Genomic DNA, 11556 nt, shown 5'->3' with positions numbered 1-11556 from the left:
CTTATCTTATATTAAATATATAAATAATAAATTAATATTAAATGTTATCCTAATTTATTAAAAATATAACTTTTTTTATTAATTGGTATACAAAATTATATTTATTCAACTCATGTAAAACGTGGAGTTTTTAAAAATATAATTTATTTTATTATTTACTATACAAAGTTTACATTTATATAACACGTGTAATACACGAAGTTTTTAAAGATATAACTTTTTATCATTTGCAATGTAAAATTAGATTTATTCAACACGTGTAATACACCGGGTTTTTAAGGATACAATTTTTTTTATTATTTGGCAGATTTTTCAACCTGACTATACACGGGTTTTTTTAAAGATATGACGTTTTTAGTATTTAATATACAAAATTACATTTATTTAATATGTGTAATACACATGGTTTTTAAAGATATAACTCTTTTTTAGATCTATTCAACACGTGTAACATACGGGTTTTTAAGGATGTAATATTTTTATTATTTGGTAGATTTATTCAACCCGATTATACACGGGTTTTTTAAAGATACGACGTTTTTAGTATTTAGTATACAAAATTACATTTATTTAATCTGTGTAATACACATGGTTTTTAAAGATATAACTATTTTTATTATTTGATATATAAAATTACATTTATTTAACCCGTACAATATACGTACAATATAAGAGGTTCATAAAGATATAACTTTTTATTATTTAATATATAAAATTACATTTATTCAACCCGTGTAATACACGGGGTTCTAACCTAGTTATTATATATATCAAATGACAACACCATTTTGCTATAGTGGTGTCGTCTTTTTCTTTCCTTTTATTATTTTTTCTTTCCTTTTTCTTTCTTTCTTTTTTTTGTGGTTTTTTTTTCTTTTTTACTTTTACCCTTTAATTTTCAGCATTACCTCTTACAACCCTTTAACTTTCTAAATACTTTTTAATCGAGTTTTATGTCTTTATTTTTATTTACGTGTCGATATAAACTAAAGTAGATTTACATTTCGATATGATTTTTTTTGTGTTTATTTACGATTTTTGCCCCAATATAAAATTCGTTTTAATATTTTTTTACAAGACTATGGTAGTGTTTTGTTTTAATTGGTTGGCTCGATTTAATTTTTTTCGTCATGCCAAGCGGTAGTTTTTCTATCGTTTTAGTTTTTTTTTTAGCAAAAGTATGATAGTATTTTGTTTTACTTTGTTTAGTCTATATATCAAATGACAACACCACTTTGCTACAGCGGTGTTGTCTTTCCTTTTATTCTTTTTTCTTTCCTTTTTATTTCTTTCTTTTTTGTGTTTTTTTTTCTTTTTTACTTTTACCCTTTAATTTTCAGCATTACCTCTTACAACCCTTTAAGTTTCTAAATACTTTTTAATCGAGTTTTATGTCTTTATTTTTATTTACGTGTCGATATAAACTTAAGCTGATTTACATTTCGATATGATTTTTTTTTGTGTTTATTTACGATTTTGCCCCCAATATGAAATTCGTTTTAATATTTTTTTACAAGACTATGGTAGTGTTTTGTTTTTAATTGGTTGGTTCGATTTAATTTTTATTTGTCATGCCAAGCGGTAGTTTTTCTATCGTTTTAGTTTTTTTAGCAAAAGTATGGTAGTATTTTGTTTTACTTTGTTTAGTCAATTTTTTTTTTGAGATCGTGTTATGAGTATGTACAAGTAACTAAAACACAGACATACATGCTATGAGAAAGAAATATTCGGCTTAATGCCCCACAACGCGGGCAGGCAAAACCTAGTTTATAATTAATATCCCGCATAAAATTTACTTGTCAATTCACTTCATGTCAATTGTTATTTTGGAGGCAAAATATATGGATAAAGGAAAAACTTCTTTAGGAGTTTGAAAAATGGTGGCACTACCCTAAGATGTGGAGTAATGTAGAGAATTATGAGTAGATTAGATTGTTGTTAGCCTTTAAAAAACTTAGGTAGTGTTCATTTCATGGATTGTAATGAAATTGGAATGAGAATTCGCTCAGGAATTGAAATTTGATTTGAAATTTAGAAGTGTTTTTTTGCAAAATGGAATGTAGATTCCCTTCCTTGTGTTGTTCAATTTCAATTTATTTTCTTGTTATTACAAATTCTATCTAATTATAAGAGTTAATTGCGCGGATGGTCCCTGTGGTTTGCCATTTTTTCACGTTTAGTCCCCAACTTTTCAAAATAACATGTTTGCTCCCTGTGGTTTGCTCCCTTGTTACTCGGATAGTCCCCAGATTGGATGACAATTAGTTTGCTCAATTAAATTTGTATGAAATGTCTTAACACCCTTTATATATATTAAAAAACAAAAATTTAATCAATAAATAGTTAGTGTGGTGCCCACCCCACCCCACCCCACCACTACCCAACCCTTCTCCTCAATCTAAACCCAAGCCTGCATCACCACTGTTCACCCTTCCATAACTACCGTTCAACCCATCACTCCCATAACCTCCGGCCGCCACCATTCCCATCACCACACAACATCCTCCCATCACCACCGTTCACTCCACCAATCCCTCATTGGCCATCCACATCTCCTCACTTCTAGACGTCGGAAAATGACATGGGTAATTAGAGATCCATCTCCACACCGTATCACCACATCCTTCCATCACCATCGTTCACCCTTCCACCAAACACGTTCGTTTTTCCGACAATCTTGCCATCCGACAAAAACACCACCATTATCAAAGATCTGGCAGAAATTGATGAGTGTGGTGCGCTTGCAATCGTGTTCTTGATTTTGATGTTCACATATTTATGAAGACGGTTTGTTTCTGTTCGGAATTAAGCCCCACTAGAATCTTGATTTTGACATTCCGGTGAATATTTTTTTAACTACATGCTTCAACTATACTCAAACCTGTTTAAGGGTAGCTTTCAAAGGAAATCAGTGATTTGAATGATCTTGAAGAGTTATACTTGGGTACTAATAATTCCTTTACATCATCAAGAATCCCTCTTTCTTTCAGTTAAAAAAAGATTCAAATTTTATAACGAATGAAGCCAACATGATTGGATTTTTGTTTTAAATAAAAAGCTTTGAAGTTTTGGTCGGAGGTCGGAGGTGAAAATGGACAGAGAAGACATAGGGTGGGTGGGGTGGGGGTTTGTTTTTGTTTTAAATGAAACGTGGGTCCCACTATGTCACACCCCGAAATATCAGAGCATTGGCGTGACTGGAGTGGTATCTTCATTGCACAGCGGAAGCAAATAAGCTAAGTCTTCTAGAAACTGAACGCCCACTAAGTACTCGAATCTCCAATGGTTTTCTTATTCCAACTGTTCCATAATTTGAGAAAGAAACATGTGAAAAATCAACATAAAGTTGAGCGAGTTCATAGTTTGTTTGGGAAAAGATTTAAAACAAATCTTTTTGATAACCGGTTTGTGAAATATTATTGAGAAAACGAATTTAAAAATCATTTTCTTGCCAAGTTATATGGAAACTTTGTATTTGTAACGCATTAAGTTCGTAGAACCATGTATTTGTAAACTCTCGTATTTGTAATATTCGTATAACCGTCAATGCCCACCCTGACTTTGACTCCATGCCCGCATAATCCTATGCTTTGAATTTGTATAAAACATGGTATGTAATTTGTAAAACCCCGGTATGAAAGCAAACAAGGAAAAGATCACCAATGGTTTGCAAGGCCACTGATATGTGTGGCGGTGTAGGAAGACTCAAACCTAGCAAAGTTGTACCGGGCTTCCGGCTGGAAGACATAGTCACCCTATGGGCCTCCCTGGTCCTCATGGGTGTGGGCTCGCTACACCCAAATAGATCTATCACTCATGCCCCTCGGTCCTTATATGAGGAGTAATGGTCCCAAGTATCCGCCTACCCAATCACATGATCTATGGTTCTTTCCTAGGCTAACCATACCAACTGTAATTGTATGTAATCCTTTTGTAACATTTACTCACCGGGCGCCCCGTTTCTCAAACGCAGACCAACCCAGCCCCCTTATTATAACTAGACGATCCCATCCCTAGTCATGAAAATCATTCACCTTTCGATAATACGCATTTGTTTGAAAAGCCGGTATGTTTAATATGATTCATTCGTAAACCATTTGAGTTCCTCGAAATCCATTCGTAACATGATTTAGAAATATGAGTTTTCGTTCGTTCAAAAACTTTGTAAGTTCTTGCAAAACGTGCTTGTCTAAAAATACGCAATCTTTGTTCATTGAGACTTTGTTTGTTTCTACAAAACGTGCATGTCTTTCCACCCCGAAAACATTTATAAAAATGTAAAACCATAAAAAGGTGGGGTTATGAGCTCACCTGAATTGCCTTATGCAAAGCTAGCTAATTACGACTTCGTGATGTCGTTTCCAGGACGAGACTCGCTAGCGTGCATTCTACAATATTCCTAACACGGAATATCTTATAAGTTTCTAAATAAACGCAGTAACTAAACTACGTGTCATCGAGCTCTACCAAATCGTTAACCAAACGATTCAACAGTAAGTTGTTAAGTTAATGGAAACGATTAGGTCATATTTGATAAGTATCGTTTATCGTCGATAATCACTAATGAGTCTTGAAAAGACTTGATTCTCGAGATATTTAGAATAAATAAATATTTATATCAGAATATATAAATATATTGTTAAGTTCGCTTGTCGAACCGAGAAGTCGTTTGTGCAATTAGAAGTATCCGTACGAAAGTAATATATAATAAACTTGTATTATATATATTACGTCTTGTATATATTTGCCAAAATATACGTATATGCCGTTTCGGCGCTTGAAATAAATATAAAAAGTTATATTTATTTTATAAGAGAATCCTCGAGGTGTTGTGTTTGAAAATAAATATATAATTATATTTATTTTTATAAATGAGTACGAGTCGCTTGATGTTTGAAATAAACATAAAACTACGTTTATTTTTATAAAAGGATTCGCTATTGTTGGATACTAGAAATAAATATATAAAATATATTTATTTTTGTGAAAACGAATTCATTGTTATTTGATCTTTGGAATAAATATAAAGACTATATTTATTTTATAAAACGAAGGCATGTCGTTTGATATTTGAAATAAATATGAACTATATTTATTTTTATGAAATGGTTTCGTACTGTTCGATGTTTGAAATAAATATAATCTATATTTATCTTTATAAAATGACTTCGTGTTGTTCGAAAATTTGAAATAAATGTAAACTATGTTTATATTTATAAAAGAATTATCGAAATCTCGATGTTTAAAATAACTATATTTATGGTTGTAAACTGTTTCCGAATCGCCGTTTTCGTAAGTTGTATTGTCACACCCCAACCGATGGCGGAATCATCGGGGCATGACACTGAGCGAAACAGATTGTCCAGAAGTTTCCATAACAATTATCATTACTATTTAATTTAATTTAAAATAACATGTCCCATACCATGTCTCAAACAGTAAACAAATTATTACAGACAAAATCTAGGCAAATAGTTCTATTCCGACAACTCAGATTTAAATAGAGCAATTGTTTATCTGCTTCTAGAGACCCTTGATTTCATTTGTACAGACAACTATTTGTTGGACTCTAGAGCCTTATTCTAGCCTCACTTTCCTAGCAGATAAGCATCCTAATTACCTGTCACATACGTTAAAATAAAGTCAATACACATAGTGTAAAGGCGAGCATACAAATTTGATAATAGCATATAGAGTTCGAAATAGTTTACGCATAACCAGCACGTACACAGTGGAAAACGAAGCATGTTAGTTATCAACATGAACCTATCGATACCAATGACTGTGGGTTGACTGCCCGAGGCAGTTCGTAATACATGATCACCACTGTAATCCATACAAATAATTGTCCTTAACAACCCCCGCATGAGCGGGTGCTGAGTCCAAACTATAGTACTATCGTCGTTAAGGCAGGTAGACAACATTCCATGTGTAAACATAACAAACAAGCATTCATTAAGTCACGTATAACATGCGGTAACGGTTAGCGTTTACAAGTATTACGTAGTGTGTTCGTTTATGATTTAGAATAGGTAACGTATGTAACACCCAAAAGTGCAAAAGCAAAAAGGGTTCGAGTATACTCACAACGGTTGATGGATTGAAGGGAGCGCTTGAGAGTAGGGCTAGCCTGAATGGTTCGATAGCATAACGATAAGTAACGCGTAAAACGGAAACAAGTGTGAGTGGATCGGACAGTCCGATCGAGCGGCTGACCGTGCGGTTGACAGTCTGCTCGGACAGTTGTTCGGTCTGACGGTAGTCCGATCGGTTGACTGTTCGAGTGGATTGTATCTTCCTTTGTGTAAGATGTGTTTGTGTATGATGGTTTGACTTTTGAAGTTTTTTTTGCAGCATTTGAAAACATTGAAGTATCTTTACCTTTCAGGTCGGTCGATCGGACGGTCGGTCGATCGGCCGGCAACCCGATCGGCTAGGTACTTTAGTGAAGAACATGTTCTCAGCAAAATGTCACTCGATCGGACAGTAGTTCGATCGGGTGGCATTCCAAGTGCATTGAACATGTTGAAAAATCGATTAAGTGTTGAAGTCAAGTATCTCATGATCCGAAGAGTAATCCAATCGGATGGTAGTCCGATCGGATAGCAGTTCGTTCAATACTCAAGCTTCAAATAAGTTGGTTAAGTGTGGGACCCATGTGCTAGCCGTTCGGGTGACCAGTCGTTCGGCTGCCTGTCCGTTCGGCTGCCTGTCCGTTCGGACAGCAGTCTGATCGGACAACACCTTGTCCTGGTCGGCCTGTTCGTTTCGCACTTGGTCGTTTTGATTGTTTGTCGTTTTATCGAGGTATTTCGATAACAAGTCAAATACAGGAACCTCGTCATTACTTGGTTCTCCTAATCGAACAGGAATCACCCAAATCCGATTAGTGAACGGTTCGGGACGGTGTTTAATGTTTAACCAGAAATCGGTGAACCTCGTGGATAGAATCCGGATCTTGGTCCACGCAACCACCGAAATGATTAGTAAGTCGGCACAAGCTCCGTTTCTATCGGTTTTGAAGGCATTGTGTGTAAAAGAGTTGAAAGAAAGTTGGAAAAACCATTTTTCAATCACTTTTATTGTGAATATGTTTAGACCTATGAAAGATCTTTGTCTGTTTATGTGGAAATCCTTCAGATCTGAGTTATTCTTGGTGGAATGAGGTCAAACTTTGAAGTTCATAAGAACTTCATGATGACATCACCCTAGAATACCCCAAATCTTGATGATTTCACGGTTAAAAGTTAAGATTTAAAAGATAGAAAGGTGTAGGAGTGCGTGTAGATCAAGAAAGTACAAGATTTAGGACGAGATCTTACCGGAATCATGAGAAATCTGGAGAAAAGTGAGGAACACGAGCTGGCCGGACGTCACTTGCCAAAAGTAGTAAGTTGGAGAGCGACAAGGGGTATTTATAGGGTTCCAAAAGAGGAAATGGTTGGCCGATCGGCCAGGCAGCTCGATCGAACAGCCTGTCCAATCGGACGGCAGTCCGATCGGCCGGCTGGTCGATCGGCTAGTAGCCGGATCGATCAGTTGCCTGATTCGAGTGTTCGATGCGATGATTTTTGATATTTCAATTTCGATTGCGAGTGATGCGAATGCGATAGAGTTTCTTATTCAAATTACTTTTTAATCCCAACTACTCATATCGAGCACTGTCTCTTCTCCATTTATCATACTATATCTACATATAAGCATCCTTGTTTCATTTTCGATCAGCGTTTGCGATTTGATTGCGATTGAGTTCGATTGCGATTCGATTGATTACCACATACAACATAAATAATCATGCACAAGTAACACGTAAGGCACACACACGTATAACAGTCAACCAAAATGCGTAATTTGAGTTTGCGAGCGTGATTGCGATAAGTGGTAAATAGCGATTAACATCGGATAATAACGAGTAAACTTCGATTATTTGCAGATACTCCACATAACACAACTAACGTGAAACATAAAATAGACTAACTACAGTCAAAGAAGTCAAAACAGAAATTGAGCAAGGAGTGACAGATCGCAATTAGCGATCTTTTCTTCCTTTGACTTAAATCTTGACTTTGACTTTGACTTTCAAAACACGGGGTGTTACAGCCTCCCCTTGTTTAGGGAATTTCGTCCCGAAATTAGGCTGAAGCCATAACAAACAACTGCGGGTACTTCTGTCACACCCCGAAATTATCAGAGCATTGGCGTGACTGGACTGGTATCTTCATTGCACAGCGGAAGCAAATAAGCTAAGTCTTTTAGAAAATGAACGCCACTAAGTACTCGACTCCACATGGTTCTCCTATTCCAACTGTGCCACGATTTCTGATAAACAACCTGAGAAAGAAACATGCGAAAAATCAACATAAAGTTGAGCGAGTTCATAGTTTGTTTGTAAAAGATTTGAAATAAATCTTTTCGAATAACCGGTTTTTGAAATATTGTTGAGAAAACGAATTTAAAATCATTTTCTTGTCATGTTATACGGAAACTTTGTATGAAAACATGGTATGTATCTTGTATAATTCAAATATTTCTGTATGTATCTTGTATAAATCAAGTATTTCTGTATGTATCAAGTATTTCTGTATGTATCTTGTTGTTAATGGGTTGCAAGGCCATTAACAGGTGATACGACATAGGAAGCAACCAAACCTTAGGCATTTTTCTAGTTGGCATATTCTGAGACACAAAAGCACTGCTTGGTACTCATTCTCACCAAGAGTGTGGCTGCCCGACACCCGTTAGATCTAACCTTTTGTTCTGCGGTCTAAGTATGTACACGATTAATGGTGCTTATGGTACCCTATTCGTGACACAATTTCTCGTATCATTCCCCAAAACGCATCATACTTGGTACTAGTTATCACCAAGAGTACTTCTTGTTTTTGTATCCATCATACCATTATACATGTATTGTAAGCTTTTGTATTTTTCCGTAGTTTATAAAACTAGAATTTGTGTGTATGCATGTTTCGAAAAATACGCTTGTTTGAAAAACCGGTATAAAACATAAGCTTTTCGTAAACCATTTGTGTCTGTTAAAACTTGCTTGTAAAATGGTTTATGAATATGTAATTCTTGAATGCTTTGCAAATTGTGCATGTCTTTCAACCCCGAAAACATTTAGAAAAATGTAAAACAGTGAAAAGGCGGGGTTATGAACTCACCTCGATTGCCTTGTGCAAAGCTAGCTAATTACGACTTCGCGATGTCGTTTCCAAGACTTGACGTGCTAGCGTGCTTTCTACAATATTTCTAACACGGAATATCTTATAAGTTTCTAATTAATGCGGTAACTAATCTACGTGTTACTGAGCTCTACCGAATTCGTTAATCGAACGATTCGTTGGTACGTTGTTAACTTAAATGAAGCGAAGAAGTTATACTTGTTAACTCGATTTGAGAAGTCGTATGTTGATATATAGTACGTCGTTTAGGCGTTTATATAAATATAAAAAGTTATATTTATTTTATAGAATTATAAAAGAATCGTCGTTGGAAGTTTGAAATAAATATATAAACTATATTTATTTTATAAACGAATACAAGTCGTTTGATGTTTGCAATAAATATAAAAGCTATATTTGTTTTGCAAAAGAATTGTCGTGAAACAAATACGTAAACTGTATTTATTTTCATAAAAGCATTCGTATTGTTTAATACTTGAAATAAATATACAAACTATATTTATTTTGTAAAAACGAATTCATGTGACATTCGAAATAAATATATAAAACTATATTTATTTTATAAAGCGATGTGGTCGGTGTTTGAAACAATATAAATAATTATATTGATTTCATAAAAGACTTGTCGGATTTTTGGAGTTTAAAATAAATATAATAACTATATTTATTTGTCATAAATAATTTTCGAATCGTTGTTTTCATGAGTTGTAAAGTATCGTAGAAGTAACTATGTATTTTTAGGAAAAATAAGTAACATTCCGATTTGTTTTGTGTTATAATAAAACTTAATTATTTTACGGATTTTATCGAAAAACGGGCAGAGTTTCCTCTGTTTTTGGACCACCCCGACAACACAAGTTGTCGTTATTTTAACAAGATTCAATCAACAATATACTCAATATCAGTATCAGTATGTTCATTTTTCATCATATGTTTAAAATGTAAACGAAATACTGTTCTAAAATGGGTTCGAGCTCGTTAGTCACGTAAGTATTAAAACTAAAACGATAACGTAAATATTAAACACATCGTCAATCTTTACCAAATCTCTCGCGTCGAACCGCAGACTGAGTTGACCGGGTCAACTGAGTTGACTCGCTGTGTTGACCTGAGTTGACTGAGTCACCTGAACGGAATCTGACCCGAAGCCGCTTAGTCCGAACCGAGCTGTTGACCGTCCTGAACCTGTTGACCAGCCATGACTGTTTGACCCGGACCCGAGCTGAGTTCACTCGGTTTAACCGAGTTGACTCGGATCAAAACCCGAAAACTCCCAAAAATTACCGATCTCCTGCTGAATGAAAACTGAACCCGCTAACGTGAACCCCAAGCTGAATCTGGCCATGTTTACCCGAGTCTGACTGTGTCGCGAAGGTTGACCGGAGTCCCGAAACTCGAACAAAACTGAACATCTCAGGCATCATCTTCATCATCAACGCGAAACTCGAAGGTCCGAAGCAAGAACCGCCGGATAAAAGTACCGACCACCGGATAAATGGACTGACCGGCGGTCCGAGTCTCCGACCACCGGTTCTCTCTCTCTCTCTATCTTTCTCGGTCTCTTTCTCTCGTCTCTTTGTGTAGCACCGCCGTACGCCACCACCATCTGGTGGTGGCAGCCGATAATCAGAAGTGAGGGGGGGTGTTCGGTGTGTGGATTGTCGGGAAATCAGGAAGATCGGAGGAGGGAGGGGGTGTTTGGCAGGAAAAACTGACCCCCGGAACCTCGCCGGACCACCGCCGCCTACGGCGGCTCCGCCACCGCACCAGTTCGCTGGAGAGAGAGAGGGAGTTCGGGTGTGTTTGTGTGAGTGTTTGACTGACTTGTTTTTGTGGAAAATGAGAATTATGAGACCTCAAGGTCATATATATATATAAATACAGGTTGGGTCTTGTGGGTTTTGGGCTTGGGCCCAGGGCCCACAAGCCCAATTCTCGTGTTTAAAATGGCCCGCCAACTCCCACGAACCCGTTTTCGCAACCTGAACGCTCCGCCACATCGTAAATTAAAATTTTAGATTCAAAAATATGCAAAATAAGGTCCGTATTCGTCGTTGTTACGTTCGTGCTTCGATAACGGTAATAATCGCGAAAAATTACATCGTTGCCGCCTTTAATCCATTTTTCGATCCGGTTTCGAACACGGTTACTAAAATCTAATTACGAAGCTAGAATATGTCATAAAATTTAATATTTGTCGGCTTTGTCAGTATTTCATAAGGTATCAGTCCGTTGTCGCGTAATATTGATGCGTGTCAGTGTATATATGTTTTATTGTATATTTTAAGCCCTTTTTACACTTTTAGCCAAGTTTTAAATTTATAAAACACGATATTTACTAACACTAAACACACATATGGGCAAGTGCACC

The sequence above is a fragment of the Helianthus annuus genome, chromosome 17 (assembly GCF_002127325.2).
Source record: "Helianthus annuus cultivar XRQ/B chromosome 17, HanXRQr2.0-SUNRISE, whole genome shotgun sequence".
In the NCBI taxonomy this organism is placed as follows: Eukaryota; Viridiplantae; Streptophyta; class Magnoliopsida; order Asterales; family Asteraceae; genus Helianthus; species Helianthus annuus.
Note: the sequence above shows the minus strand (reverse complement) of the source record.